Source organism: Callospermophilus lateralis, chromosome 5, assembly GCF_048772815.1.
Source record: "Callospermophilus lateralis isolate mCalLat2 chromosome 5, mCalLat2.hap1, whole genome shotgun sequence".
NCBI classification, from domain to species: domain Eukaryota; kingdom Metazoa; phylum Chordata; class Mammalia; order Rodentia; family Sciuridae; genus Callospermophilus; species Callospermophilus lateralis.
The window spans coordinates 14,272,075-14,298,738 of NC_135309.1; positions in this window are offsets into that span (position 1 = coordinate 14,272,075).

Here is a 26,664-nt window from a genome sequence, read left to right on the forward strand (position 1 = left end):
AAAATAGGAATGGCTTCATTTTAAACTGGGCCAGACTTTAATAGGTGCAAAGGACAAACAGTCCCAAAATACTCCTGCCCACCCACACCTCTCCTCCTCCACACCCACCACTTCAGTCTTCATGCTGTTCCCATTTTCCAGGTCCTAGGACTCTGGAGAAATCTTCTACTTGCTGCTGCCAGAGGCATAGCTGTGTGGTGTCTCTCTGGGGTCCGGGAACGGGGAGAGGAGCTTCCAAGCAGGAGAGAGACCTGGGAGGTCACGGGCAGCCGTGAAAGCCACGTTAGGTAGTGTCATGTCCTCTCAAAATGCACACGCTGAAGAACTTGGAGATGGAGCCTCTAGGGGACAATTAGGACCCACTGAGGTCATTAAGGTCAACACTAGTCCAACCTGACCGGAGTCCTTCCATCCCAGACACAGAGGAAGACCAGGGGAGACCGTGGCAGGTACAAGCCAAGCCGAGAGCCCTCTCCAGAAACCACCTGGGACACCTTGACCTTGGCCTTCTAGCCTGCAGAACTGTAAGGAAATGCATTTCTTTGGTTTAAACCATCCAGTACATGGCGGCCGCCCTAGCAGGCTGATCCAGGGATTGAAAATGCAGCATGCTGTGTTCCTGGGGAGGCAGGCAGTCCTGAGGAGAGAAACCCAGGAGGAAGCAAGATGGCCTCTGTCTGGGCTCCTCGTTCTGGGTGCACCCGAAATGTCTGCTCTGATGCCTGCCTTTCACTGGGAGCCACAGTTGGTCTGTTTGCCCGGCCTTGAACCTTTCAATCTGCTGATGGAAAAGCCAGATGGCGGTTCCCCGCCATCTTGACCCCCACTGTTGGCACTCAGATGAGCCGGGGGCAAGGCTGACCGTGAGAGGAGCAGCAGCAGGACTGGTAGGGTGACACTGGGGCTGCTGAGGTGGCCACACGTGAGGTGCAGGCCAATGACAGCCTTTGCGAGGCGCTCACCACGCAGTGGACACTGGACACTTGCCGCACTGGACACTGGACGCACTAGACGTGCCTAGAGGCAGGCAACACCAGTCAGCCCCAGGTGCAGAGATGGGTGTGGGTTGCAGGGTCTGCCCGAGGCCACAACCGCAGGGCAGAATCAGAGGTGACCCCGACGTCTGCTTCCAGGGCCTAAGCTGGCAACCCTCACGGGCCGGGGAGCTCCCATCCCTCTCCGGGGATCTCAGGGTCCAATGAGTGGGCAGTTAGGACTCCTAGCTGAGGAGGAAGGCAGCTCACCCCTCACCACTCAGCGAAGGCACGTTTCAGGGCAGGACTGCACCCCAGACTCCAAGGTCGCCCCAGCTTTCCTCCCCCCACTTCTGAGTACTGGCTGCATCTCTCCTAAAGGCCGGCCCTGCCATGCGGTGGCAAAGACGGCCAGTCCCAAGGCGGCCAGCCGGCAGGTAAAGACGGGCACCCCGCCAGCACCAGGGGGTCCTGGCTAGCTGGAGTCATGTAGGACTACAGGCCGACCCTGGAGCTGCCCAGTCCCCCTCCTTTCTTGTTTGTAATTATCGAGAATATGTGTGGAATGTGCTGGAAATGCAACACCTCGAGACTGGCTGGAGCAGCCCTGCTGGGTCCTGAAGAAACAGGCTGTCCATCCACACGAGCTCAGCGCGTCCTTCCTAACCCAGTGCAGGCTGCCTCCCAGGGTCCCTCGCATGCTCTCTCCAGCCTCGGGACCTTCCGGAACCCAGGAAGAACAGCTCCCAGGGCACCGAGGTCTCCGCTGCCCCTGGCTGCTCACGGTGGCTCACCTGTTGACGCCACTTGCTGCATGGACCGTGCTCTGTGCCTTTGGACTCAGAGAAGGTGGGGACCATAACTCAGTGAACGTGCTCAGACAGACACTTGTCCCCAGGGAAGTCACTCCACCAGCCAGGCTGGGGTTGCGGAACACACCTGTCGTCCAGCCTGAAGCGGAGATTCATTACTAGGCAGGGTCATTACCAGGTCAGCTGATGTACATTCCAAGGCCCCATCGCAGCCACAGCTGGATCTCAGCAGTGCAGGTGTGGGCCCTCCCCCACACCCCCCCCCCGGGTCACAGCTGAGCAGGAAGAGACCCCCCAAGTCCAGGCTCCAGGGAGGGACCGAGGAAGCTCTGAGGGGAAAGCGCTCTGTGTTCTGGAAAGTTCCCTGTGTGCAGGATATTGTAATTTTTTGTGTGTAAAAAGGGGGTAGAAATAACAGTATATATCCAAGAAACTGTGACAGAACAGGTGCCTAAGAAGCTGGCCCAAGTGACCCCTCATGAGGGATGGCTGCGGGGCCTCTCCTTTTGCATTCCCTATTTTTTAACCTTAAAATTATTACCAAATTTTAAAAAATAGTAATAAGTCTAAAATAACCCCCAAAATTAGTCACAGAAAAAAGCCTGGAAGAAAGTGCTGAAACAATAATGGTATATGCCTTTGGACATCCAGTCGAAGCATGATTGGGTTTCTTTGATCCTTTTTCCAAGTCTGAGAACAGCACACCGGCTGGCCACATGCGTCTTCTCCTACAGCACATTTTCTTTTGATCCTGAAAGAAACTTAAAAATTCTGAATCAAATGAAACATTTCCAGAGTTCTTATTTCTCCAGTGTGGATGCGTCAACCAAATGATTAGGAAGCAGAAATCACCATGATTCTGAACGCACCTGTCAACGGCATCACCGCGTCGCTCTCTATCCACCCATCGCCTCCGAGGGCCGTGCAATGGCTGAGCTTGGAGTTTCAAGCGAGATTTCTCATGGCAGCAGCAAGAAAGGGGTTTTGAAAACGAGGCTGGGCTGAGGAAAGGGGTGGCTCGATTCTGAAGAGCTTCCCTTGCAAAGGCGCCGTGTGGCGTCTGAACACAACACTGCCATCAGGAAGAGGCAGCCCGCAGGACAGGGCTTCTGAGGACAGAAACCCCTCTGCAGTGCCGAGGAGGCAGAGAGACTGCGGGGGCACGTGAGGACCCTCCTGTCCCCAGGGCCCCAGCACCCCCACACCTCCCCGGGCCTTGGGTGGGTCAGGGAACCCTCCAGCAAGAAGAAACCCAGATAGAAAGAGAGAAGGCGGTGGCTATGGGCTGAAATGAGTCCCCCAAATTCATATCTTCAATCCCAACTCCGGGCCCTCAGAGTGACACTGTATCTAGAGACGAGATCTTATTAAGAGGGGGCCGTGCGCATGTGGCCCTGATGCAGCAGGGCTGACTGACGGGAAGGGGAGGTGGGCTGGGTGCAGCTCCGTGGTGGGGGTGGGCTCCATGTGCACAGGGTCCTGGCTGATCCCTCAAGGAGGCGGTCTCCTTCACACGCATGACGTTCCCTTTCCATGATGAACTTGAAGTTCTCCCCTCATATTGGGGATCTGCTCCTCTGCATTTCTGTGCATTTATTTCCACTCCAGCGGGGGCACGTTCCTGACAGCAGGAAGACCACTCGGCAGGAGACACCAAGGGAAGGGGACTCCAGAGGATCCACCTGCTTGTAAGCCCAGGGCCAGCAGCAGAGAGTCCACACTGCGCAGAGAGTCGCCGCCCAGGGAAGATCCGGAGCCTGCACGGGCTGGGGAGGCACGGTCCCCTCTGAGACGAGGCACAGACCCCAGCAGCCGCCTCTGAGGAGGGTCTGGGGTGTCTCTCGTGAGGGTGGGCGCCCCACTCGCAGCTCAGAGGCCTTCCTGATTCCCCACCTCTAAGAGAGCAGATGTTCTCCTGGGAAAGAGATATTTAGCGGCTCAGACAAATCAGACAAGTGGGGGAATGGAAATAAACCGGGCCTCTGCCTGCCACCGTGGCCGTGCCCAGAGAAATCCCATTAGCCGGGCCCAGCATCCGGCCACTCCTGCCCAGGACGAATGACGAATACGGCCGCTTTGTTCTGGTTCTCTGCGTGAAAGACGCTCTGTGGGGTTATTTGTCTAGTTTGTTGACTCTCATAAAAGACATTCATAAATTTATTCTTAGTGCCAGGAGCGCTTACCGGTGTCAAAGTGGCTCTTTTCAGACATTGCTCCATATTAAACCAAGCCACTCGGATGCGTCTATAAATAATCGTCTGGGCTTCGTTTAGCCAACAAACAGCTCGCTCTCTCTCTCTCTCTCTCTCTCTCTCTTTCTCTCTCTCTCTTCCCCCTCTCTTTTTAAAATCAACTCTAAAATGATTTCATAAACAACGGGAGGAATTTCCCATTAATATTAAAGTGTGTCTGGGTTGGTCGTTTTAATAGAACTTTCCAGAGGGAACAGGCAGTCCTTCCATCTTGTCCATGTGAAACCTGTTCCCTTTTCAGAGCGAGCTCTTGGCGGCCCGCCTGGCCAGCACCAGTCAGAGCCACCTCTCCCCCCACCCTGTCCATCTCTCTCCCTGCTCTGGCCCAAAAGCAGGAGCTCAGCCAGGCAGCCAGCGGCAGCAGCCCGAGCCAGTGCAGAGAGCGTCACCACCCTGGGGTCTCTGGACATCCAGAGTTCGACTCTGCAGTCCGCCAGCCTCTAAGACAGAAAGGCGAGATCGTGGCTGGATCAGTTTAACCCATAAACAAGACTCCTGCTAGCCAGCTCTCAAATAATAGGTTCAAGTAGGATAGAAATGTAGTTCTGTTTTTACATAAAAGAATTCCAGAGACAGACAACCCAGGGTGGATATGGTGGCTTAACTATGTCACCTTCTTGTTTTCATGATTCATCCTCCTTGGCATGTCACCTCATGGTCCAAGACAGCTGCTCTGGTCCAGACATCATGTGTGCATTCCAAGCAGTCAGCAGGAAGGGTATAGAATGATCCCCCCATTCGAGGTCGACTCCTGGGATTACCGCGTGACATTCCTTATTGTACTTATCCGGCAGAATTTAGTCAAATGACCCCAGATAGTGGCAAAGGAGGCTGGGACATGTTACAGGAAAAGGAAGAGCAGACACGGAAGCCACCAGCCTCAGGCACCTGGAGGAGCGCCTTCTCTGCACAGATTCCTTCCCCTCTCACGTTTTCCCTCAGGGCTGGGATTCTGAGAAGCTGAACCTGCAGAGTGACAGTCCCCTGCAGTGGAGAGCCAAGCCTGAGGCCCCCTCTGCCATCCCCTGAAGCTGATGGTCCTACGCAGCCACGCGGTCAGCGGCCCTGGGAGGAACCCCGGGAGGGAGGTGCCGGAGGCGAGGTGGAGGGCGAACTCGGGGCCAGGACCCGTCGGAGGCACAGGGTCCTCTTCCCTACACCTCCACCAGGTTGTTGTCACGCGATGGCTGCCAGGGTTACCTCCTCTGCCCTCCCTCCCGCTGTGACAGGCGCTGCTCCTGCAGACGAGGCAGCTGGGGCTCGCACCCCTGCCCACAGGCCGGGCAGGCCCTGGGTGCTGGGGGGATACAGGGCCCGCCGTCCAGCTGACCCTGAAACAGGTGTTTGGTAGTCTGCCTTCCTCGGGTGGCCATTCGGTGACATCTGAAGGTCACGGGGTCTGCGGCCCAGCTCTCTACCAGCTCCAAGAAGTGACTGGCACTCCCAGGTCCCCCCCAGGGTGTGGCGGAGGCTTGACTTCAGTCTTGCTTGACCTCCGCCCCTGCCCTCCCTCCAGGAGTGGGCTGTTGCCAGGGCACCCACCCCCCAGCGTCATCCCACGTGGAGGGGAAGTCCCACTGGCCCCGGCTGGGGAGAGAGACAGCGGAGGTGTCACGCAGGCTGGCAGCAGGCAACCTGGAATCTCAGCTGCCCTGCTCCAGGCACCCGGCTCCTCCGGCTTCAAGCTCGCCTTGTCCCACCCCACCCCTCTTCTAGAATGTTCCACAGTCACCACTCAACTGCCACGTCCGGCGATGTGGAACTCAAGCAGACAGCTCCCCGACCATCCCGGCAGGACCCGGCGCTGTACCAGGAACACACAGCGCACGCGGCTCCTTCCTGTACCGCGTGGGCAGCCAGGACGCCTTGCTCTTGTGCTGCCATGAGCAGGTAACTACCTAGCGTCAGAGGGAAGGGGTGCCGGGTCCTTGGTGGTCACTCTGGAGAAGCTTCTCCTGTGGGCCAAAATGACATAAAGGTTGTATAGGACCTTGTCCCCACTGAGGGGACATGGCTGTTTTTGTCTGCCTGGGAGCCACCAGCAAGAAACTCTTAGGCCATGTTGTTTTGAAGTTTCCCAGGGTGAGTGGGTGGCTTGGAACTGGCCCGTCAGAGGAGAACCAAATAAATGCAGTCACACGCCACACGACGTCTGGGTCAATGATGGGCAGCATTTTTGATGGAGGGTGGACGATCATGGAGCTCTTCCCAGGCCTGAGAGGAACAGGCCAGGCTTGTGCCTTCCTGTGCACAGAGTTCTCCTTCCAGGCCCAGGTCACGCCTCCAGAACGCCCACCCTCTGCCCCTACCTCGGGGACCCACCCTGCTTGGAACTCCTGCAACATTTGCCCGTCGGCGCCACGTGCAGGCTCTTTACCACTGGTCATCCGTCGGCCGCCGTCCGCGCATGTGTGGTGTGTCCCCCAAGGTGGTCAAAGAGTCACTGAGTTCAGTGCTTCACCCTAACCCAGGCTCCAGGCTAGGTCTGCAGCCCTCGGGCCCTGGGTGGGCCTCACGTCCACCCTGCAGGTGGAAGACGTGGTTACCTCAGTGTCCCCACTTCAGAGATGAGGAACTGAAGCTTAAAGGAAACAAGCCACTTGCCAGAGGCGGCCCAGTGACGTGGGCCAGGACAGGGGGGTCTTTAAGAGAACAGACTTCTGGACGGGACCGCGCTGCCTCACAGACCCCCCTGGACCCGCGTGGCTGGTCCTGTATCATTTCCGCCCAAGACCTGCTCACGGGCTCCTCCGTCCTGAGCGGATTTCAGGGAGCACAGTCCAGGCAGGAAGGACCTGAAGGCACGTGGGTTCACCTCTCATGGCCGCCCAGGCCTGGGCGCTGACCACACCCTTTGCCTGCTGGTCCTGTTGCTTCTGCCCAGCTGCATCCCCTTCACACAGAGGACCATTCACCATGGGGCCAGGACGGGAGGCGTCACTGTCACTCCCAGGGAATTCTGAGGCAGCCCTCAGGGACGGAGAAGGAGCTCACCAACAGACGAGCGATTCTGCCTGGAACAGAAGAAGTTCAGTCTCCACCAAGGGCTCTCACTGCCCATCCACCACCAAAACACCCACGCCCGAGAGCCGAACCCTGCGCTGGGCCCAGGCATTAATGTTGTTACTGAACAGTGGGACAAACCAAAGTGGTTTTTTTCCAGAAAAAAAAAAAAAAAAAAAGGCAGATCAGGTTGAACCTGAACCTGTATATTTTCTAAAAGTCTGAACAGGAACAAAAATCAGACACCAGCATGCTCTGAGAGTGAAACCAATATTTCATTCAATGCAATTTCTTGATTCAAAAAAAAAAAAAAAAAATCAGGAAGGTGCAGGAGAAGAGAGCAAGAGAGCAGGCCACCTTCCTTGGGGGACCTGGTGGTATGGAGCTGTTCCCGGGTGATCCAACAAGACTGGTATGGTTCCATGTGACATCCAGTGACCCTGAACAGCCTATAGCATCCATCAGGAGGACAGACCTGGGATATTGTCCCCACTGCCTGGGAGGCCTCAGGTGTGTTACCTGGGGCCAATCTCCCAAGCCAGAGGCAGGCATGGCTCTGAGCAGCCTGGCACAGCCCACCCCACGTGGCACGGTGGCCTCGTGTGGCATCGTTCCCTCTTAGAACGTCTGACCCCCACAAAAAACTGATGAGGACAGACTTCCTGCCCCCAGAGAGAGAGGGCTGGGCCAGAGGGCTCTCCTGTACTCGGTCCACCCAGGTCCGCACCAGCTAACCTCCGGGCCCACTGCACACATGTGCAGGCCACACCAACCCTGAGCTAAGAGGGCAGTCATGGGCACGGGAGCTGGTTGGGGGTGGAGTAAGCTGAGCCGTACCCACCAGCTCTGCACCCATCCTGAGCAGGAGCAAGTGACAACGGCCTCCAGGCTCCAAAGACCAGTCACACCTGCTTTGAAGGCCCCGAACCTTCAACGGCAGTCACCTGGGGGTTAGGCAGGGTGGAGAGGCAGGACAGAGAATGTCTGCTCCGCACGTCATGATCTTTCTATCATTGTGTCCTTCAGAAGCAACTTGTAATGTTCAAAATACAGGCTTGAGCCAGGTGCTGTGGCGCACGCTCATCACCCCAACTGCTCAGGAGGCTGAGGCTGGAGGGTCACAAGTTCAAGGCCAGCGTCTGCAACTTAGCAAGGCCCTAAGCAACTTAGAGTGAGGCCCTGTCTCTAAAAAAATAAATAAATAAATAAAACAAAAATAAAAAGGGCCGGGATGTGGCTCAGTGGTTAAGCACTCCTGGGTTCAATCCTTGTCCTTACCAATAACTGAGGAGCACCACCAACTGGGAACATTGGCCACCAAACTGGCAGATACATCTTGAATTTATCATACCTATCGATAGGAGGAAAGACAGGCAAACAAGCGGACACACTGGCCGTGGGGGTAAAGCATTTTTGGAGGGAAAGATTGTAAAAATTATTAATAACCTTTAAAATATGCATAAACTTTGACAGCAGTCCCACTTCTAAGCATCTGTCCCTGCAATCACTGTGGCTAACGATGCATGCATTTGGAGGCTTGCTGAAGCATTGTTTATAAAAGCAAAAAGCTGGAAAGATGCTGACTGTCTAAACAGTGAAGGACTGGCCTAATATATCATGACCTTATGCACAGGGAACGACTGTGCAGCTATTGAAATAACGACAGAGAAAAATGTGGAACAACATGGAAATTTTCATGATACATGAGCAGAAAACACTGGTTGCTAATGGTCTGCATAATATGAACTGACTTTTATAAATAAACCTAGGTATGTGTTGTCGGCATTGAATTTTGACCCTTGACCTTTGATCTTGGCCAAAAGGCTAAATAACCTGCATCTGACTTTTAAACAGCTGATTTTAGGCCATTTGTGTTTTTCCCTTTATGGTTTTCTGTCTTTTTTTTTGTCACTGAGATATTTGTTAATAAAAACGACTCAGTGCTGAAAACATCCGAGACCCATTTTCAAGTAATCAATCAGGAAACAAACATCTTTAAATCAACGAGTGAGGAACCAAAGACACATCGAATGAGATAAAGTAGTGTCATCGTTCCAAACAAGCCCTCTAATGAATCTTCTAGGCCTTCTTCTAAGACCGCAGAATCTGAGTTCATACAGATGAGGTCATTGCATTGCAAAACTTGTTGGCCCGGCCCCACACTCCAAATCCCTAACCTACTCTTACCCCAGGAGGAGGAAAATAAACTTGCTCTCTTATTTTCGTACGAGAAAACCATGCATCTTCAAAGTTCAAGGTAGAAAGGCTGCAGCCGGATTCCCCAGGCCAGTGTTCTGGGACCGGGAAGGTTTGGTTCTCCGGTGACATTGTTTTGTGCCAGTGTGAAATGCAAATTTTCAGACAAGGGAATGGGGGTCCACTTGGGGAGCACCGTGGTCCTCAGCTCGGTAAACCCTGGCTGACCCACGATGTCAGCGAGGGTCGCTGGCCCCTCTCACAGCCCCTGCTGGACCACACTTTCTCCACGAGAAAAGTTTCCTTCCCACTGGAGCCCAGCGCGAAACATGTAGGTCTCGGAAGTAAAACCTGTAGGACAAGACATCCCGGTGAAGAGGAAAGTTAGACACATGAGCAGCCTTAGGGCCCTGGCAGTGTTCCCCTAAGGCCTTCCTCCTCTGTCTCTGGAGAGGTCTTGCCAAGCCAGTGTCACCTCCCAAGACTAGTGGAGCACGAGGAGTGAACCCATGGGCTTACCTGTCAGACACAGCCATTGTCCCCTTGGTCCGCCCAAGCCCTGTGTGCAAGTCAGGAGCCCAGTGTTTGCACCCACGTGCAAACTTCTTCTGTCATTTCTAAAGGGTCGTCATCCATAGACAGAATCACAAACAGGCCTCCGACTATCACAGACCCCTTTCCTCGGGGGTACCTTCCAAGACCCTAAAGACAGCCAGATACTGCAGTAGTAAGGAACCCCACATAGACCACACTTCCCTACACCTATGCTCAAGTTCAATTAATAAATTAGGCACAGAGATTAAAACAATAATTTACCATCCATCTTGGCAACCTCCCTTAGCAATACATTTTTTTTTCTTTCTTCATTAAGTCAAGAACTGTCAGCTTTTCATGTAAGATGTACCCTAAGGCTGTGATGTGAATCATTAGCATCATTACTGTTGCGCTTTGGAGCCTTATGAAGTAAATACAGATGAGCTTGAGTACTTGGTATCCTAACAGTGGATCTGATGACCAAGACAGTTGCTAAGAGACTAATGAGCAGGTAGCATACACAATGTGGATACTCTGAACAAAAGGATGTTTGCATCCCAGGCGGTACAGAGTGGGATATCTCGAGATTTTGTCACACTATTTAATATACACATCAAACAGCGTGTAATTTAAAACTTAAGACTTCTTTATTTCTGGAACTTTCTATGTAATATTTCCAAACTACCATTGACTATGGGTAACTAAAACTGCAGAAGGCAAAGCTGTGATAGGTGGGAAGGAGTGTTATTGATCCTCCCCAGGATCACCCTCTCCTGACCTTTGACCTGCTACATAGTATTTCACTCCTGGCTAAGTTTTTAAGCTCTGTGATGGGACCTTAAAGGATTGCTCAGGTGATGATGAGCCCAGTAGATTGCAAATGACCTGCTGGAAACCTGTCTCAACTAAAATTCTCCGGGAAGGGGGTGTTCTCTTAGTGACCTCTTGACCAAAAGCTAATTAGAAATGCATCCAGGGGACCTCGGGAACATATGCATATAAGGTGGGTTCCAGAAGGCCTCTGGAGGGAGTCAGATGAAAATCTCTCCAGTGCAGAGATGCTAAGACACTGCAGAGGTCATGGACGTTGCTCGAGAACTACACCAGCACAGGGGGTTTAGTCCTGCAGGTGGTACGAAGGAAGGATGTAGCCTTATGGCAGCAGAAGGAGAGACGCTGGATACAGACATCAGAAAGGCTGAGCTCATCTCCATCTCTTTGTCCCAAATCAGGATGCCTATATTTAACTGACTGGCTTGATAAGCAACAATCATCCACTGTAAATTGTTTAAACATCACTTTACTAGAAGAATACCATTTTTTTTTTGTATAAACATTCTTTGTCAAATACATGATGCTTGCCATTTTGGGCTGGAAATCTCGTTTATTCTATTTATACAGAGATTTTTGGACCTCCTGACTGAGTCCTGTAGATGCAGGACTTACTGTGTGCCTGGCTCACTCCTCGTTTGCCTATGGCCAGCGTGGACTATACATTTGCTGAAGCAAAAGATAAATGAACGTCTGCCTTCGGAAAGCAAACATCTCCAAACTTTTGGCCACAAAACTGGGGGAAATGCTGAAGATAGAATAGTCTGTGAACCTGACTGTCTCTCATACAACCTGAAGGATCCCATCTGGAAACCTCCCCACGAGAAGACGAAAATATATGTAAACAAAAGGGAAAAATAAGTGGACCCACTGGGGAGTTGAGACATCGGGGATGGTGTTCGCTTTCCTGAGAGCTGTCCAGTAGGGCCAAGCAGGAACAAGTTCCCTCCCTGGACCTCCTCCACTCTGCCTGTGCGAAGGCCAGCCGGTGTGGATGGACCCCATCATAAGGAGGCACAGCACACCTAAGGCTCCGTTAGTACAGGGTCTGGGCAACAGGATGCTACCACGGACCCTTCTCTGCCCGATTCTCACCACAACTCAGAGGTGAGACCCAGATTCAGGGAGAATTGGTGGAAGAACATGAGCTGTCCCCACCTCTGTCCATAGCTGGACTCCCCGCGGTGCCTGGCAGGATGACCACCTGGCATGGTGGTTACAACAGGAACACTCGTGTTAAAGCACTGTAAATTTACTTACCTTCCTTACATGTCCTGGGAAAATCATAACCAATCCACACAACGTTGCTTCAGATGGGTGCTTTCCAAGGTGCCACTCCACAAGGATCCCTTTCCAAACAAATGAGTTGGATCTGTGAAAAAATAAAAATGACAACATTCTGTCATTTGCAACAACATGGGTGGAACTGGAAGACATTGTGTCAAGTGAAATAAGCCAGGCACAGAAAGACACATACCGCATGATCTCACTCAGATATGGAATCTAAAAAAAAAAAAAAAAAAAAAAGTTGATCTCACAGAAGCTGAGAATAGAACCGTGGTCACCCGAGGCTGGGAGCAGGGAGGAGAGGCAAGATGTGCCGCTGTTAGGTAGGAGAAATAGTGCGGGTGTCCCGTTCCACCGCGCAGTGGTTACAGACAGAATAACGTCGTGTGCATTTCAAAAACACCTCAAGAATTTTGAACACTGTCACCACAAAGAAATGACAGATGCTGGAGGCGATGGATGGGCTCAGCCTGACTCCCTGCCCCACGTCTACATGTCTTGAACTGTCACATGACATCCATAAGTTCAGGCGATTTTGTGTGTGTCCATTTTGAAAGACCGTTTTAAAGAGTTCAAGGTGAGGATGCGGTTAGGGTGGCTCTGGTTGTAGACCAGGTATGGGTCTGGGAAGGGTGTGGGGTTTTCCTTGTCTCAGTCCCGGATCTCCAGTGGAATCCCAGTGCAAGGCCGCAAGCGCACATGGAATTATTCAATTGGGCTTTGCTAAGACGGCAGGCCATTGGGACATGAATGCATTAGCACGGGGACAGTTCCCAGGAAAACCAAGAGAATCTTTTTTTTTTCTTTAAAGTGACATTTTTAAACTACTGTGTGTTGGACCTTATTTCACACGGGCACATTCTTACCCCACAGGATGGACCCTGCGAAATCACTCCTCATCTTACCTCAGGTAAAACCCAGTCATGAAACAGCCTAAGCACAGAACACTGGGGTTCTGCTCAACCGGTTCTGTTGGGGGACTTGCTTACCCGGCACCAGCTTCTGTGGGACTCCTGCTTTTGCAGGTGTGTGAGGCTCATGGCTCTGTGTGCTGCAGAGCTGTGACATGGGGTCCTTGATTTCATCACAGGGAGTCACCACCACAAAACCCTGCACTGCCTCCCTGACCAGGCTCCCGCTCCTAGGAGCTGCTGGTTTGTTAAGGGACAGCCAAGCCAGGCCCAGTGTGGGCCTCATCGCCCCCTGGCTTTGGCCACCGCTAGTCTCACAGACACGTCTGTCGTCCCTGGTGAGTGGGTGGGCAGGACTTGAAGGCAGAACATGGGCACACACGTCCACTCGGGTACTTCCGTAGTCCCTCTTTGTCTCTCTTCACTGACAGCCTTGTTCATGCGAGTCGCCCTGCTGCTCCCTAACAGAGGCAGCGGTGGTGAGAGTGCAAACCCGGCCACACTCAGCCCCTTCACCCCATGAACAGGCCACCCCTGGGGAAAGGCCTGTGCTCCTGAGACGGTGAACACCCTGCGGGATGCTTTGCATTTTTATGTGGTTTTCATTTTATACTTTTCTTAGATTGTGGTGTTCCGAAATGATTTGTTTGGGTATAAATCATCAAAAAGCAATGTTTGGGGCTGGGGCTGGGGCTCAGTGGTAGAGCGCTTGCCTAGCATGTTGAGGCACTGGGTTGGTTCGATCCTTAGCACCACATAAAAATAAACAAAATAAAGGCATTCTGTCCATCCACAACTATAAAAAAAAAACTTTTTTAAAAAGCAATGTTTGTATATCACTTCTCTATTTTTGTTTTTAAAAAACACTCTTGTGTGATTGTAGCCTGAGTGTATGTCAATCCCATCTGCCCTCCAAATAAAAAACTCAGAGCACTTACCTGAAAACTCAGAGACCAGCCTGGCCCCTCCCCACCCCAGCTGCTGCCCACCTCTGGCCCAACCCAGCAGCAATTCACAGATGGAAGCCAAGGCCTGTGGCTCCCACCAGAGCCCTTACTGCCACCTCCCAGGATCGCAGCATCTTATTTTAGTTCTATTCTACACGAAGAGTAAAAGAAGACCTGGTGAGTTTTCTTCGATGGCCCCTGAGAAACTAGAAGACTCGGCCCCCATATTTGTGGATCTCACATCCAAGGGTTTAACCAACTGTGGATCAGAAACATTGGAGGCGGGGGGTGCATCTGTACCAAACATAAACAGACTTTCTTCCCATCGTTATTCCCTAAACAACTCAGCATAGCATATTCAGATGGCGTGCCTGTCGTATTGGATGTTATCAGATGTAACCTGTTATTAGATGTAACCTAGAGATGACTCGATGTACCCAGAGGATGAGAAAATTCAGAAACTAAAATCCTGTGCAAAACCTCTGCCATTTTGTTTAAGGGACTTGAGCTCCAACAGGTCTGGGTGTCTGCAGGGGGTCCTGGGCCAGTCCCTTGCAGCCACTGAGGGTCAAGGGTCAAGGTGTTCTCCATAGCACACACTGGTTCCTTCCACATGTGGCCACATGACCAGTCGAGTTCTCTGCATTTTACCAGCGAGACCATCAAGACCCAGGTTCGCATAGATCCTCTCCCCCCTTGGTCCTCCCACGTGACAGGCCGGCTGGGAAGGGTGAGAGGCTAGAAGCTGGGGTCAGCCTTTAAGGAGCTTGTGGGCCGGACAGGACGGGGACGGGGGTTTCTCTCGATGCCCCTGCTCTCTCTGCTCTCTTCTGGAATATTCCCTGTGCTCTTATCTCTTTCCTTCCCAGAAAGCTGCTGAGATGCCTCTTCTGCCCCCCTACCCCATGTCTAGGTTTCCCTGCCGCCTCCCCCTCCCCAGCCCTGATCCATTAGCACATCCCCTGTTCTCTGGTCCCCAGCCTGGAGCCCAAGGAGCCTGCAGGGAGCGAGGGTGGACCAATCAATCCTCTGGCGGGAACTGCACACCATTTTCTTAATGTCTTCCTTCTCTCAGAACCATCCAGGAAGCACCCCACCTGGACCCAAAGGAGCAGAATTCCTGACGGGGAGTCCCAGCAGCAGGAGGGAGCAGCGGGCAGCGCTGCCTGCGGGGGCCTCGAGCCTGTGCTGGAGCATGCACAGAGGGAGCCCAGCCTGTGTCCCCCACCCTATCCACAGCTGCCCTTAATGGCTAGCACATCACAACGGTCAGAGCCGTTACTGCCAAAGGATGGCTTGCGGTGGGTCTGGAAGTCAGGGCCTCACTGGGCCACCTTGAACCAAACTGGGCTGGACCCAAGTGCCCGTCCTGACCACCTCGGGCAGGAGACTCACCAGAAGGCCCTTCAGGGAGAGGGGAGCATCCCCTGCACGCTGCAACCTGGGGCTGGACCTCCCGCTGCCCACCCCCTGGTGGAGAGAGGGAAGCCTGCGCCTCAAGCCCTGCTCCAGCCTGGCTCAGGCCTGCCTCCGGTCAGCATGGCTGTCCTCCACCCGCTGGGGACAGCTGGCCATCGTGGGACGGACCTCCAGACAGAAAGTAGACGGAGGCCCCAGCAGGCACATTAGTCCTCCCCAGGCCTCTCTGAGGTGTCTGAGGGCCTGCTCATCCATCCACACCACGTCTTATTCTACAAGGTATAAAATACCTGAGCAAAAATTGGAGCGATGCGTCCGTGCGTCCCCAGCCTCAGTGGAAGGACCAGGAGTTTTGAGGCCATGCACCAGTTTATGGATTATTCTTCCATAATTGTCCAGATGTTTGACCCGGCCCAGATTGCAAAAGCAATCAAATCCCGCCCTCCCCTCCAGAGGTGACTCGCCTGGCCTCCAGGCCCCGTCACACTACCCTGTAGCTGTGACCGCTCAGAGGCCCTGAAGAGGCCAGCATCCCTTCCAACAGCCAATCAGAACCAGATGCCCTCTCTTTAGAGCTTAGTCGTCTCTGACACGGTGAACATGTTGAGGGCCTAGGCATTTGGTTTTGGACTTTATTTTTGGTTTGTTAGTTGCTTTTCCATAAATTCAAAAAAATGTGAGAAATTTACATTTTCTTGAATTCCTTAGTGGGATGAGCTTTGGGCTCAGTGACTCACTGAGGTGGGGGGTACAAGGAGAAGTGCCTGGGAGGAATTGCAATAAGATTCAGCCTGCCTCAGCTCAAGTTGATGGAGAACCATCAGAAAATAAGGACAGAAAGAACATTCCAGGTCTTTTCTGGGTCACCCATTCCTGTAGCAGAGGGCAGTCTAAGCATAAGGATAAAAAGGTAAATAAGTTTCCCCAGGTTAGTCAACTTTAGTCAGTCAGCTTTCTATTACTGTAACAAAATACACGGAATAATCAACTTGTCAAGAGGAAAGGTTTGTCTTATGGTTTCAGTCCATGGTTGGTTGGCATCAGAGCTGTGGGCCTGTGGCGAGGCAGCACATGTTGGTGGGAGAATGGGATGGAGCAGGCTGCTTATCTCTTGGTGGCCGAGAAGCAGAGAGAGACAGGAGGCGGTTGGGACCCCCATTTCCCCTTCAAGGGCACATCCCGGATGGTCTCACTCTCTCCCATTTAGGCTCCACCTTTGAAAGGTCCCGCCACCTCCCACTAGTGACACAGGCTGGGAACCAAGTCTTTAACACATGGATCTGGGGGACAAGCCAGATACAAACTATAGCACAGGCTTCATCTTCCAGGAGCTCCCCAGGTGTGATGGGGGAAACAGAAATGGGGGCCCAAAAAAAAAAAAAAAGTACAGTACAGACTGGACATTCCTAGCCCAAAATCCAAGACCCAAATCCAAAACCCAACATAGCACCAGCAGGACAGCACAAGGGAAAATGTCCCACCTGACCTCCTGGGATGGATCGTAGTCAAAACACTGTTGCACTAAAAATAATGCAAGGGTCAGCTCCAGGCTGTGTGCAAAGGTGTGTCTGCAGTGTCAGTGGACACTGTGCTTAGCCCCGGGGCCCACCCCCAAGACATCTTTCTGGGGCATTTGCAGCTCTTCCCAAATCTGAAGCATTTCAGACAAGACGCTCACCCGTATCTACTACTTTCCCTGGTGGAAGGATGGACCACCCGGAGGAGAGGCTCAGAGGACGTGGCTCTTCCTTTGAGTTTTGAAGAACAAGGAGAAGAAATGCCCTCCTTGGAGATGCTCCTGGAGGCCTCTCTACTGACCACAGATGTCCCTCATGGACTCAGGAGCTCAGCAGGCCAGGACGGAGCCTTGGCTCCCACCTCAGCCTTTCTCCAGAGACTCCCGGGGCCTGCAGCTGGTTGTGCACCTCCCTCAAAGTCCACCTTCCCCGGATCGAGGAGCCAGTTTGGAGCAAACACTGGTGCCGTTAGCAATGAGGGGGGAGCCTGTGGGAGACCATTACAGGCTGACCGGAACCACATGTGCCCGCACCTCACGCAGGCCGCTTTCCTTGCAAGCCTCCCCTGGCTCCTGCACCCTCGCTGGGTACCTCGGCCCCCAGGAAAATGTCACTCAGACAAGAAGGTGGGTGTGAGTTCTAAAATGACCTAAAATAGGAGGTCAGGGTCACCCTCTCAGAGGCCTCTTGCAAAGCTGGGCCTAGGAGATGGTGAAAGAAGCAGCAGAGACAAAGTGGCAGGCCCCACTGGGGAAGGGGGCCGGCCATGGCCACCTGGCTGCCACAGCTCTGTGCTTGGTTCTGCCGCCGCCCCCATCTGAACCGTCCTCCAGTCTCACTGCCGCCTGGAGCCTTCTCGGGTGACATCTGGTTCCACGTCATGCCTCTCATACCAGTGAGAAGACAAGCCCCCCATAGCCCTGGGAGAGAGGGGCACCCTCTCCCACCATCAGGAAGACAAGCACATGGGCAACCAGCAGCACTCCTCCCCCAGGGCTGTGGGGGGCAGATAGAAAGGGTCTGAAAGCTGGGGACCCCCAGGTCCCCTCTGGTGGTGTCTACGCTGGCAGGGCTGCTGTGGAGAACCAGCTGGCACTTCAAGCAACATCTCAAGACACACACACCCTGTGACCCTGAAGTCCCACTTCTCAACAGCCTCCCTTGGAGACACTCCCCAGGCAGAGTGACCACCGAGAGGTGCTTGAAATAGGGGCACCCCACTCCACCTCAACATCAACGTGGCAGCAGACAAGCTGTAGGGAGGTAGGCAGGAGGGATACAGTGAGCCAAACCCCGAGCCCGGAGCAGGGCGCGCCCCGGCTGGCGGGTCTCGGGCTGTTAGGCTGCTCCCTGCTGAAGGGAACCAGGCTCCTGGGAGAAGCAGCTGGTTCCAGGGCTGAGGCAGGAGGGGTACAAGAAGATCTGGACACCCTGAAATGCCAGAGTGGAGAAGAACTCGAGAAAAGTGGCAGTGCGTCTTAAGGACACAGGAAGGGGCTCCCAGTGGCCAAAACAGGGCAATTTAGCACCCAAATAACTAAGGATAGTCCAGTTGTCCTTCCACATGTGCAGAAATCCCATCTGCAAATTCAACTAAGCACAGACAGAAAAGAATCAGAAAAAAAGATTGTCTGCATAGACCGCTTTTTCTTGTCCCTAAAAGTAATGCATTATAATGACCATTTACATTGTATTAGGTCCAATAAGGAAACAAGAAATGTTTTAAATTGTACAACATAGGTTATGTGCAAATGCTAAACCATTTTATAGGTGGCTCTTGAGCATCTGCAGTCTGCTATCGGTGAGGGTCCTGGAACCCACGCCTGGCAGATGTCAAGGAAGGACTAGCATAAGCTATAGCCCATTGAAAAATTAGAACCACTGATCATAATAAACAGACTCATACACAGGGGAAAAGAAGGAACTCAGCCTATGGCAGAGTACCAAGCCAGCTGGTGTACGAGAAGAATCTCACAGCTGCAAAGCCACACCTTGTCACCACCGTGAGGGCTGGTCCAGGTTCAAGTCATCCACGGGCCCTATGTCTGTGGGGAGAGGTGGTGAGGGGCAGGCTGCTTGTCTCCAGTGTCTCCCAATAGACTGCTCCTTAGTTGCAAGAACTAAAGGCAGTAACTACACAGTAGACAGACAGGGTAACACCTTGATCGGGTGACCAATATTTGCATCGCCACGGAAGGGCAGGTGGACACACAGAGGGTGCAGACGTGGAGCCCTGAGACTCATTACCTAGATAGTGAGCACCTTGTCTCTGATCCACAGTCACATCATGAGAGACATCAGAAAGCCCAAATAGAAAAGGCCAGCTAAAACACAGCATCTGAGCCTAGCCTGGGTCCCAGGTTTGAGGGACAGATACCACGAGTAGCTTCATTGGGTCAACTGACAAAAGTGGCCTGCAGCAGCTAGGGTGGATAAGAGTAGCATATCCCTGCTGAACTTAGAGGAGTTGGTAGCTACTACAGCCATTGAAGAGAACATCTTACTCTTAGGAATTATGCAGTGAAGTATTTAGGGGTAAAGGGACATAGCAGATGCCACATTCTCAAATCATCCAAAGAGAAAATTAAATTTTATATATTCAGATACAAATTATAGATAAAGTGTATGTGTATGCACATGCACATCATATATGCACAGACATTTACATACAGGTAGACATCCATGTGGCAAGGAGGGCAAAATGAGAATTCTAGGGAAAGAGGACTGAAAGATTCTTTGAGCCAGTTCTTGCCACATTTCTGTTTCAAAATAAGAAGTTGTTTCAAAACGAAAAGTTGGAAATAAAGAAGAATGACGTAGCTGTGTGTGCTAGCATAGAAAGAGCTTCAGATACAGTGCTCAGAGAACAAAGGAAAGTGAAGGGAACTCGTTCCGTGTGGTGTCTTCCGATATCGCATGTATTTGTACGTAGGTTAACACATCACGGACTGAGAAACAAATGCCAAATTGGCGATGGGGTTTACCTGTGGTGCAGAGAATGGCAGATAGAGAGTCTCTTGGTTTATCTCGAGGGCAGAGTGCAGCGAGCATCAGGTAGAAGCTGCCTGATGGGCGTGAGCCTTGGGCAGCAGGCTTGAGTGCCCGGCCTGCCCTGGGTCTGACATATGGCATCTGCTCACGGCCACTTGTTCTGCCTTCTCAGTGACATGCTGGCAAGCATGTGTCCGTGAGCCCCGGGCTTTTTTTTCCCTTATTCCTCTCCTTGCCTCCCACCGTGCCCACAGAACACTTCACACATTTCTGCCTCCCAAAGCCGGGCTGGCAGAGTGAATGAGTCTCGTCACAGGGGTTCGGAGCGACGTGGTGGTGGGCGTGAGGCCCTCAGGGGGCTTCAAATCGTCAAACGTGGTACACATATGGCTCTGAAGTCACTGCGTGGAAAAGTGCACATGCCAGGATGTGAAAAGGTGACCGTGACCCAAGGCCCAAGGAAGGTGAAAGGTGACCTCTCGCAGGGACGGTTGGTGTGTAAGACTGGTGGTCAAGAGTGTTTGGGAAATAGCAAACCAGGTGGAAGAAGGCCAACTTCTCTACTGCAGGAGCCATCAGGGCCCTTAATATTCTAACGTGCACGATGAATAACCACTGGGCTGTGGTCTGCAATATATTCTAAGCTTATCTGACTATAACTTATCTGACTATACAGAGGCACACACTCCTCTTAGTGAAGGCCTAGACCCCTAGGAAATTACTCTTCAAATGTTGCGGGAAGCTATTTCTCCACTGCCAAGGCACAGACAGAACAGACTTATTGGGAACTTAATGATAGAACTTGCTCACTGAACCTGAGAGGGCAAGAGAATAAAGCCATTTGAGAGCTCAAGGGTTCTCCTCTTCCTTTGCTGTCTGGTCCAAGGAACCCATTCAAAAAAAAAGAACAGCCCAAAAGTCATGTCCAAAAACTATGATATTGAAACAGAAGCGACAAGCTCCAGTGTTCCCATCCCAGCCTCACCTGAGGCCCAGCGCTCAGCTCGGCCGTGAAGGGAGAACAGGCAACTGGGATGCTGAGCCAATCTTGTAGGATCAGGCTGAGAAGACGACAGCTGGTCCTTATCTCCTCTGCAGGTGCCACCTCCAAGTCCCGTGGTCAATTTAAAATTAATTAAAATTAAATGTCAATTTAGCTCATCTTTTTTTTAAGCAACGAGACCTTGTCCTTGGGCATTGGCTCTGCCCTCCCCCACGGTTCTCCCCGTCCAGGCACCCTGTGCTCCTCGCATCCAGGCCAGGCCAGCCAGACCCTCTCCACTCAGGAGCCTCGCCGGGCGGAGCGGTCCACAGCTAAACAGGATGGTGCTGACTCCTTGGCATTGGGCCCTGAGAGACTGGCCTCAGCTCCCGCTGCTGCTCCCCGGTGGGCTCCAGCTCCCCACCCTCAGGACTCAGGCACTTTTGCTCCTATGAGGGTGCCCTACATTCTGCCCGGTAGATTCCCAGAGAGTTTCTGTTGCTTACAACCTGAGAACCTGGCCCAGTACATAGAGCAAACAACTTTAGCAAATCTCTACTTCATTTCCAAGAAAATCGTGGAACTTAAAAATTTGAAAGTAAAGAAGAATTGTGTTTTGATGTAATCCAATTTGTCTACCTTTACTTTTGTTCCCTCCACTTTGGGGCTCTTAGTCTAAAAACCTTGCCTGTTCCAGTGTGCTGGAGATTTCCTCCTGTTGTCTTCTAGCAGGGCCAGAGTTCCAGGTCTGACATTCAGGTCTTCAATCCATTTGGAGTCGGCTTTTGTAAGTGGTGAAAGACAGGGGTCTGGCTTCATCCATCTGGGCAGGAATTTCCAGTTCTCCCAGCACCAGTTATTGGCGAGGCTGCCTCTCCTCCAAAGCACCTTCTTGGCACATTTGTTGAAGATCGGCTACTGCCCATGTTGGGTTCATTCTAGGCTCTCTCCATTGTCCCCCTGGTCTGTGTGTCATTTTTATGCCAAGGCCCTGCTGTTTTAATTACTATGACTCTGTAGTAGGTTTGGGGTCAGGTGGTGCAAAGCTCCAGAGATGACAATGTGACACTTACTTGTCTTAAAGCCAGACGACAGGATGTTGAATGTTTTAACCACAAAGAAATAATGATAAGCATTTGAGGAGATAGATTTGCCCTGATTTGAACATTGTACAATATACACATGTATGGAGACATCACAAGGCACCCCGTAAATCTATTTTATATATTGGTTAAAATAAAACAAAACAAAAAAAAAATTTAAAAGTGACCTTAAAGCATCTCTAGTGACCTAACCTCCTCACTTGGGGCAGCGGGCAGAAAAAGCACCCTGACCCTGTCAAGGTCGGGCAGCATAGCCAACATCCCCTAGCTCACCATGACGGTCAGATTTCCCACCGGCCTGTGCTCACTGAGAAGATTCCCAAACCTCCATTTGCCACATAGATAGAGCCTGCGCTGCTCTTGGTGGAAGGCTGACATGGGGACCATTTCCTCTCCCCTCCCAGGCCCAAATGGGACCCAGTACCCAAAGCTGACCAAGAGTGTTGCATCTTTTAAATATCTCAACGGCTATATGTTCACACCCTGAGCCTCATCACAAGCCCCCAGCTCTGCTCTGAAGGTCGGGAGCTCCTCATATGAAGAGTGGCGGTCCCCACTCAGGGACCTTAGCAGCTCACCGGGAGTCACTGCCCCAGCGGGTTTCATCTGGACTGCAGGGTGCGCTTATTCTGGAGAGAGTGTCTGAGCACGTGCAGCGCAGCCAGCAAGCTGGCCCCTGAGTCCCAGCCACTGAGACGACCAAGGCCATCCTTAGTTCTTCAGGAAATGACAGGGACCAGAGTGTCCACTTCTCTCTGCAGAGCCAAGGTCACCCTGGTCTCTGAGCACATTCTGCAACCTGATGTGAGGAGAGCGGGTGAAGATAGGGTGGGCTGCAGGCCTTCCCTGGGGGCCGCAAGGGCAGTAGGGGAGCAGCCGCCCTCCCCTTGGGCGCTGAGTGGCAGCCAGCCCCCCCCCCACCCAGGCCCTGCGCCTCGCACACTTCCCCAGCTGCTCTGGGCCTGGGTGGGGGTCCCTCTTCCTTTCCAGGTGCATTCCACAAACCCACCTCCCTCAGACCTGCGAGGGGCTACAGATGGTCTCCAGCCCACCCTGTTCCCACCCCACACTGCTCCTCTCACAATAGAAGCCTCCTCCTGTGGCATATTCAGTGCCACCTACAAGTCCTGCTTGGCCGCTGGTGACCATGAGCTCCCTGAGAGCCAGGTCCACCGGAGTCCGTTTATCTCTAGGCCCTAGTGTCAACAGCACCACGCCCAAGGAGACACGGCACTGTGGCGCGACAGCCACAGGCCACCCAGCTCCCCCCACCACGTTCCCTGTGTTGAGGTGGCTCGACCCCACTCTCCACCGCCTTTCAGGGGGCCGCCATTGCCACAGGGAGAGATGGGCAGTCCTCTCAAGAGCCTGTGGCACTGGAAACAGAACCGCACCCCAGGTAGCCACCCAATGGACATTGAGCCGGTAACTCTGCAAGCCCAGGTTCACTGCAGCACTGCTCAACTGTCGCGATTCAGAGTCCACGCAGTTGTCCACCAAGGGCAGCGCTCTGCCACAGAGACCACTCAGCCATAAGGCGTGGAATGGAGCTGCCACTCTCCGCAGCGCGACCCACCTGCTGAGTGACCCAAGCCAGGCACTGGGGACAAGCATGGCACCTGCTCCTCCAGAGCCATAGAAGCCGGTCTCAGAGAAGTAGGGGACAGAGGTGCCGGAGGGCGGAAGGGGCGGCTACGGGCCCCTTGGGTAGCAGGTGACTTCTGCCCCTCTTACGTGGTGGGGTGAGGAGGGTCAATACTGTGTCTCCAAGTCGCTAGAAGAGAGATTCTAATCACAAAGAAGTGATAGATGTGCAAGGTGAGGGAGGGGTGCCTTACCCTGATTTGATCATTACACAATGTCCACATGTCAAAATATCATGTTGTGCCCATAAATAGTTACAATATTGCTGCAGTCTGGCTGGGCACAAATCACGAGCCACTCAAGCAGGAACAAACTTTATTTCTGAACTCCACCAGCACACTCCACACACGCTCCCCAGGAACTCTCCCAACCGCCACCCACGCGGCTCCTCCAGGAACCACCAACCGGAAATCCCTCCTCCGGCACTTCCCCAACCAATGGGAAGTCTCCGGGAATCCCCAGGAGAACTCCAAAGTAGCAGGCCCAGGCGGACAGCAGGGGTCTAATGTATACAGCTTAACATAACCATTATCATCTCAATGGCTTACAGGCGTCACCTCTCAACCACTCCGTTGGGGCAAAAATGCCATGCGTCATTCGGACTCGGCTATGGCTCTCAGCAAATATATTGTATCAATCAAAAATTTTTAATTAAACACACAAACAAAAAAGCCTGTAGAGAGTAGGGTTCAAGATCAAGATCAAGATCAAGGCATCCAGAGATAGCTGCGTGCAGTGCTGCCCCTACTCGCCAGCAACGTGAACGTGGCCAGGTTGACTTCTTGGTGCCTCTGTGTCCTAACCTGTGAAATGGGGATGGCCATTACACAGCAGTGCAGGACTGTAAGGAGAGGCAGGTGGGCCTGGCTAAAGCACTTAGTGCCCGGCATGAGTGTTGGTTTAGGTTGTGGCCAGACACAGTGCTCAATGATATTAGATCAATTGCTCTTAATTCTCTGCTTTTCCTAGGAAGAATCACAGTGGAAGGCTAATGTGACGGACGGCTCAGGAACACAGAGGGAGAAGCCGGGCTCAGCTCTGGCGGGCAGGAGGATTTAGCCAAAAGGCACAGAGGGACTTTTGCCTTTGCTGCACTTATCATCATAAGCGAGTAGAAATTGTCACTGTTTTTCTATTTGAGATCACGACACAGAATCCCACTTAAAGTTTACTGATACTGAACAGTGAATGAATTCAAAGAAAAATATGGGTCAACAACAATATATGGACAGGCAGCCATCCATGCCAGTGTGCCTCAGGAGGTTCAACCAGCTGGGGGTCTCGAGGATTTTTTGATTTAGATAATTCACTAAACACGCACAGACTTTTCTCTCGTTGTTATTCCCTAAGGAACGCAGCACAACCACCCCTTACACGGCAGGTAGGTGTAGCAGATGCCTAAGGAGCCCGGATGGGATCTGGAGCACGGGGAAAGCAGCACATAGTCCCAATCGCGGGTCAGTGACTGCAGCACCTGCAGAGTTTCCTGTCAGAGAGTCCTGGAGCCAATCCCCGTGGACACCAGGGGTGGCTGTACTTACACATTCTACGGCATGACCTGAGAGGTAGCACTAACCCTCCATTGCCGCAGTCCGGCTGCAGCAAAATATCCGGGGGGTGACGAACTACTTGTGTAGATTGATGCAGCAGGAGTGGAAGCCGTTTATTTTAGGACAGGAGTGGTATTTATACATTTTACACAGCCTATCTAATTAGCATAAAATAGATTCAGCAGTCAACCAATAAGGAATCTCCACACTTAATGGCTTGCTTTTGTTACTTCACAAACCACTCCCTCTGGCATTTTGCCAGGCACCATGCAGACTTGTTTACAGACTCTAACATTTCTCTGGGAAAATAACAGGTGCCAATCTGACTTGTTTACAGACCTTAACATTCCATGGTGGGGAACGCTGCTGCATGCCATGCCCAGGGAGCACCCAGGTAGATGGCCAGTGGCAAAGCCAGGACCCAGCAGGTCCCCATAGAGAACAGTCCAAGTCATCCCTAGAGATGGTTTCTGTCTCCCAGGTGTGGACAGAGGTGGCACAGGGCGGAGAGCTGGGGACTGCAGCTCTGGACACGGGTCACCAGTCCCTCGAGCCTGCCCAGCCCAGCCCACCACCAAGCACAGGGTAGGCAGCACCACACGCAGGTCCCAGGGAACCCACGTCTCCTGGGTGCCCTGTCTCTGAGGATGGGGGGGGGGGAGCCAGCACCCCAGGCAGTGCTGCAGAACAGCTGCTTGGCGTCCCCTGGTGCGTGGGGACACAGCTTTAGCCTTGATCCTGGGTTTCTTTCTTGCTTTGGCTTCACCCATCATCATGCCCATTGGCGGGAACGTCGGTAAGTAGGTCCAGCTTGCTTTTGTGTCCTGTTCCCTATGACTCAGGGACAGACCTCACCCCCAGATACGATGGCCCTGTCGCTGTCCCCCAGGCAGCCAACATAGCTGGGCCCTGGCATCGTATGAAGGCGTGGTCAGAGCACCTCTCTGCCTCCCACCTGAACCGGCACAGAGGACAGGACCAGATGCCAGCTCGAGGCCTCCCGGCACACACTAAATGTTCAGAAAACATCTTCAGGTGTTGGCGATGTCCAAACCGAGGCTGAGGAACCAACCTAACCAACAGTGCAGGGGTGCGGATAGGCCGCCATGTTCAAGGAGGCCTGGGTCAGTGGGTGGACTGGGGCTGGACTGCTGGAGTGGCCCCACCTCAGGCTCCTCACTCCCTCTCCTTGGCAGGAGTGGAAGGGGAAGGTGGGTACAGCACGGAAGTCGGAGGGAGCCACCCAGCTCACGGGAGGTTCTCCCTTCCAAAGTCCTCTCTCTCTTGTCTGAGCATCTCTTGGGTGCATTTTGAGATGGAAAGGCTTGAACTGTGAGCTAAATGAGCAGGAAGACCAGAGGGATTTGGTTAACTTGGGCTTTTTATAAAACAAATCATGGGGATGAGGAGGGAGGCGGGAGACGGGGGAAGAGGGAGCAGGTCAGATGAGAAAAGTGGCTTCACCAAGGTTCCTGGCCTGCAGAGGGGAAAGGGGTCAGCCTCCAGAAGTGACCTCTCAGCCCAACCTCGACCCTGGGGCACCTCCACGTCTGGGTCCACGGCATGAGGGACCCCCGGTCTCCCCACTCACCAAGTTGTAAATTTAAAGCTGTGATTCCACCAGGGGTTCTGGTGACATCATGACCACAGAACCACAAGCTCAGCTCACCAGAAGCCCCGAGATGGAATTACACACTTTTTTCCTGATCCA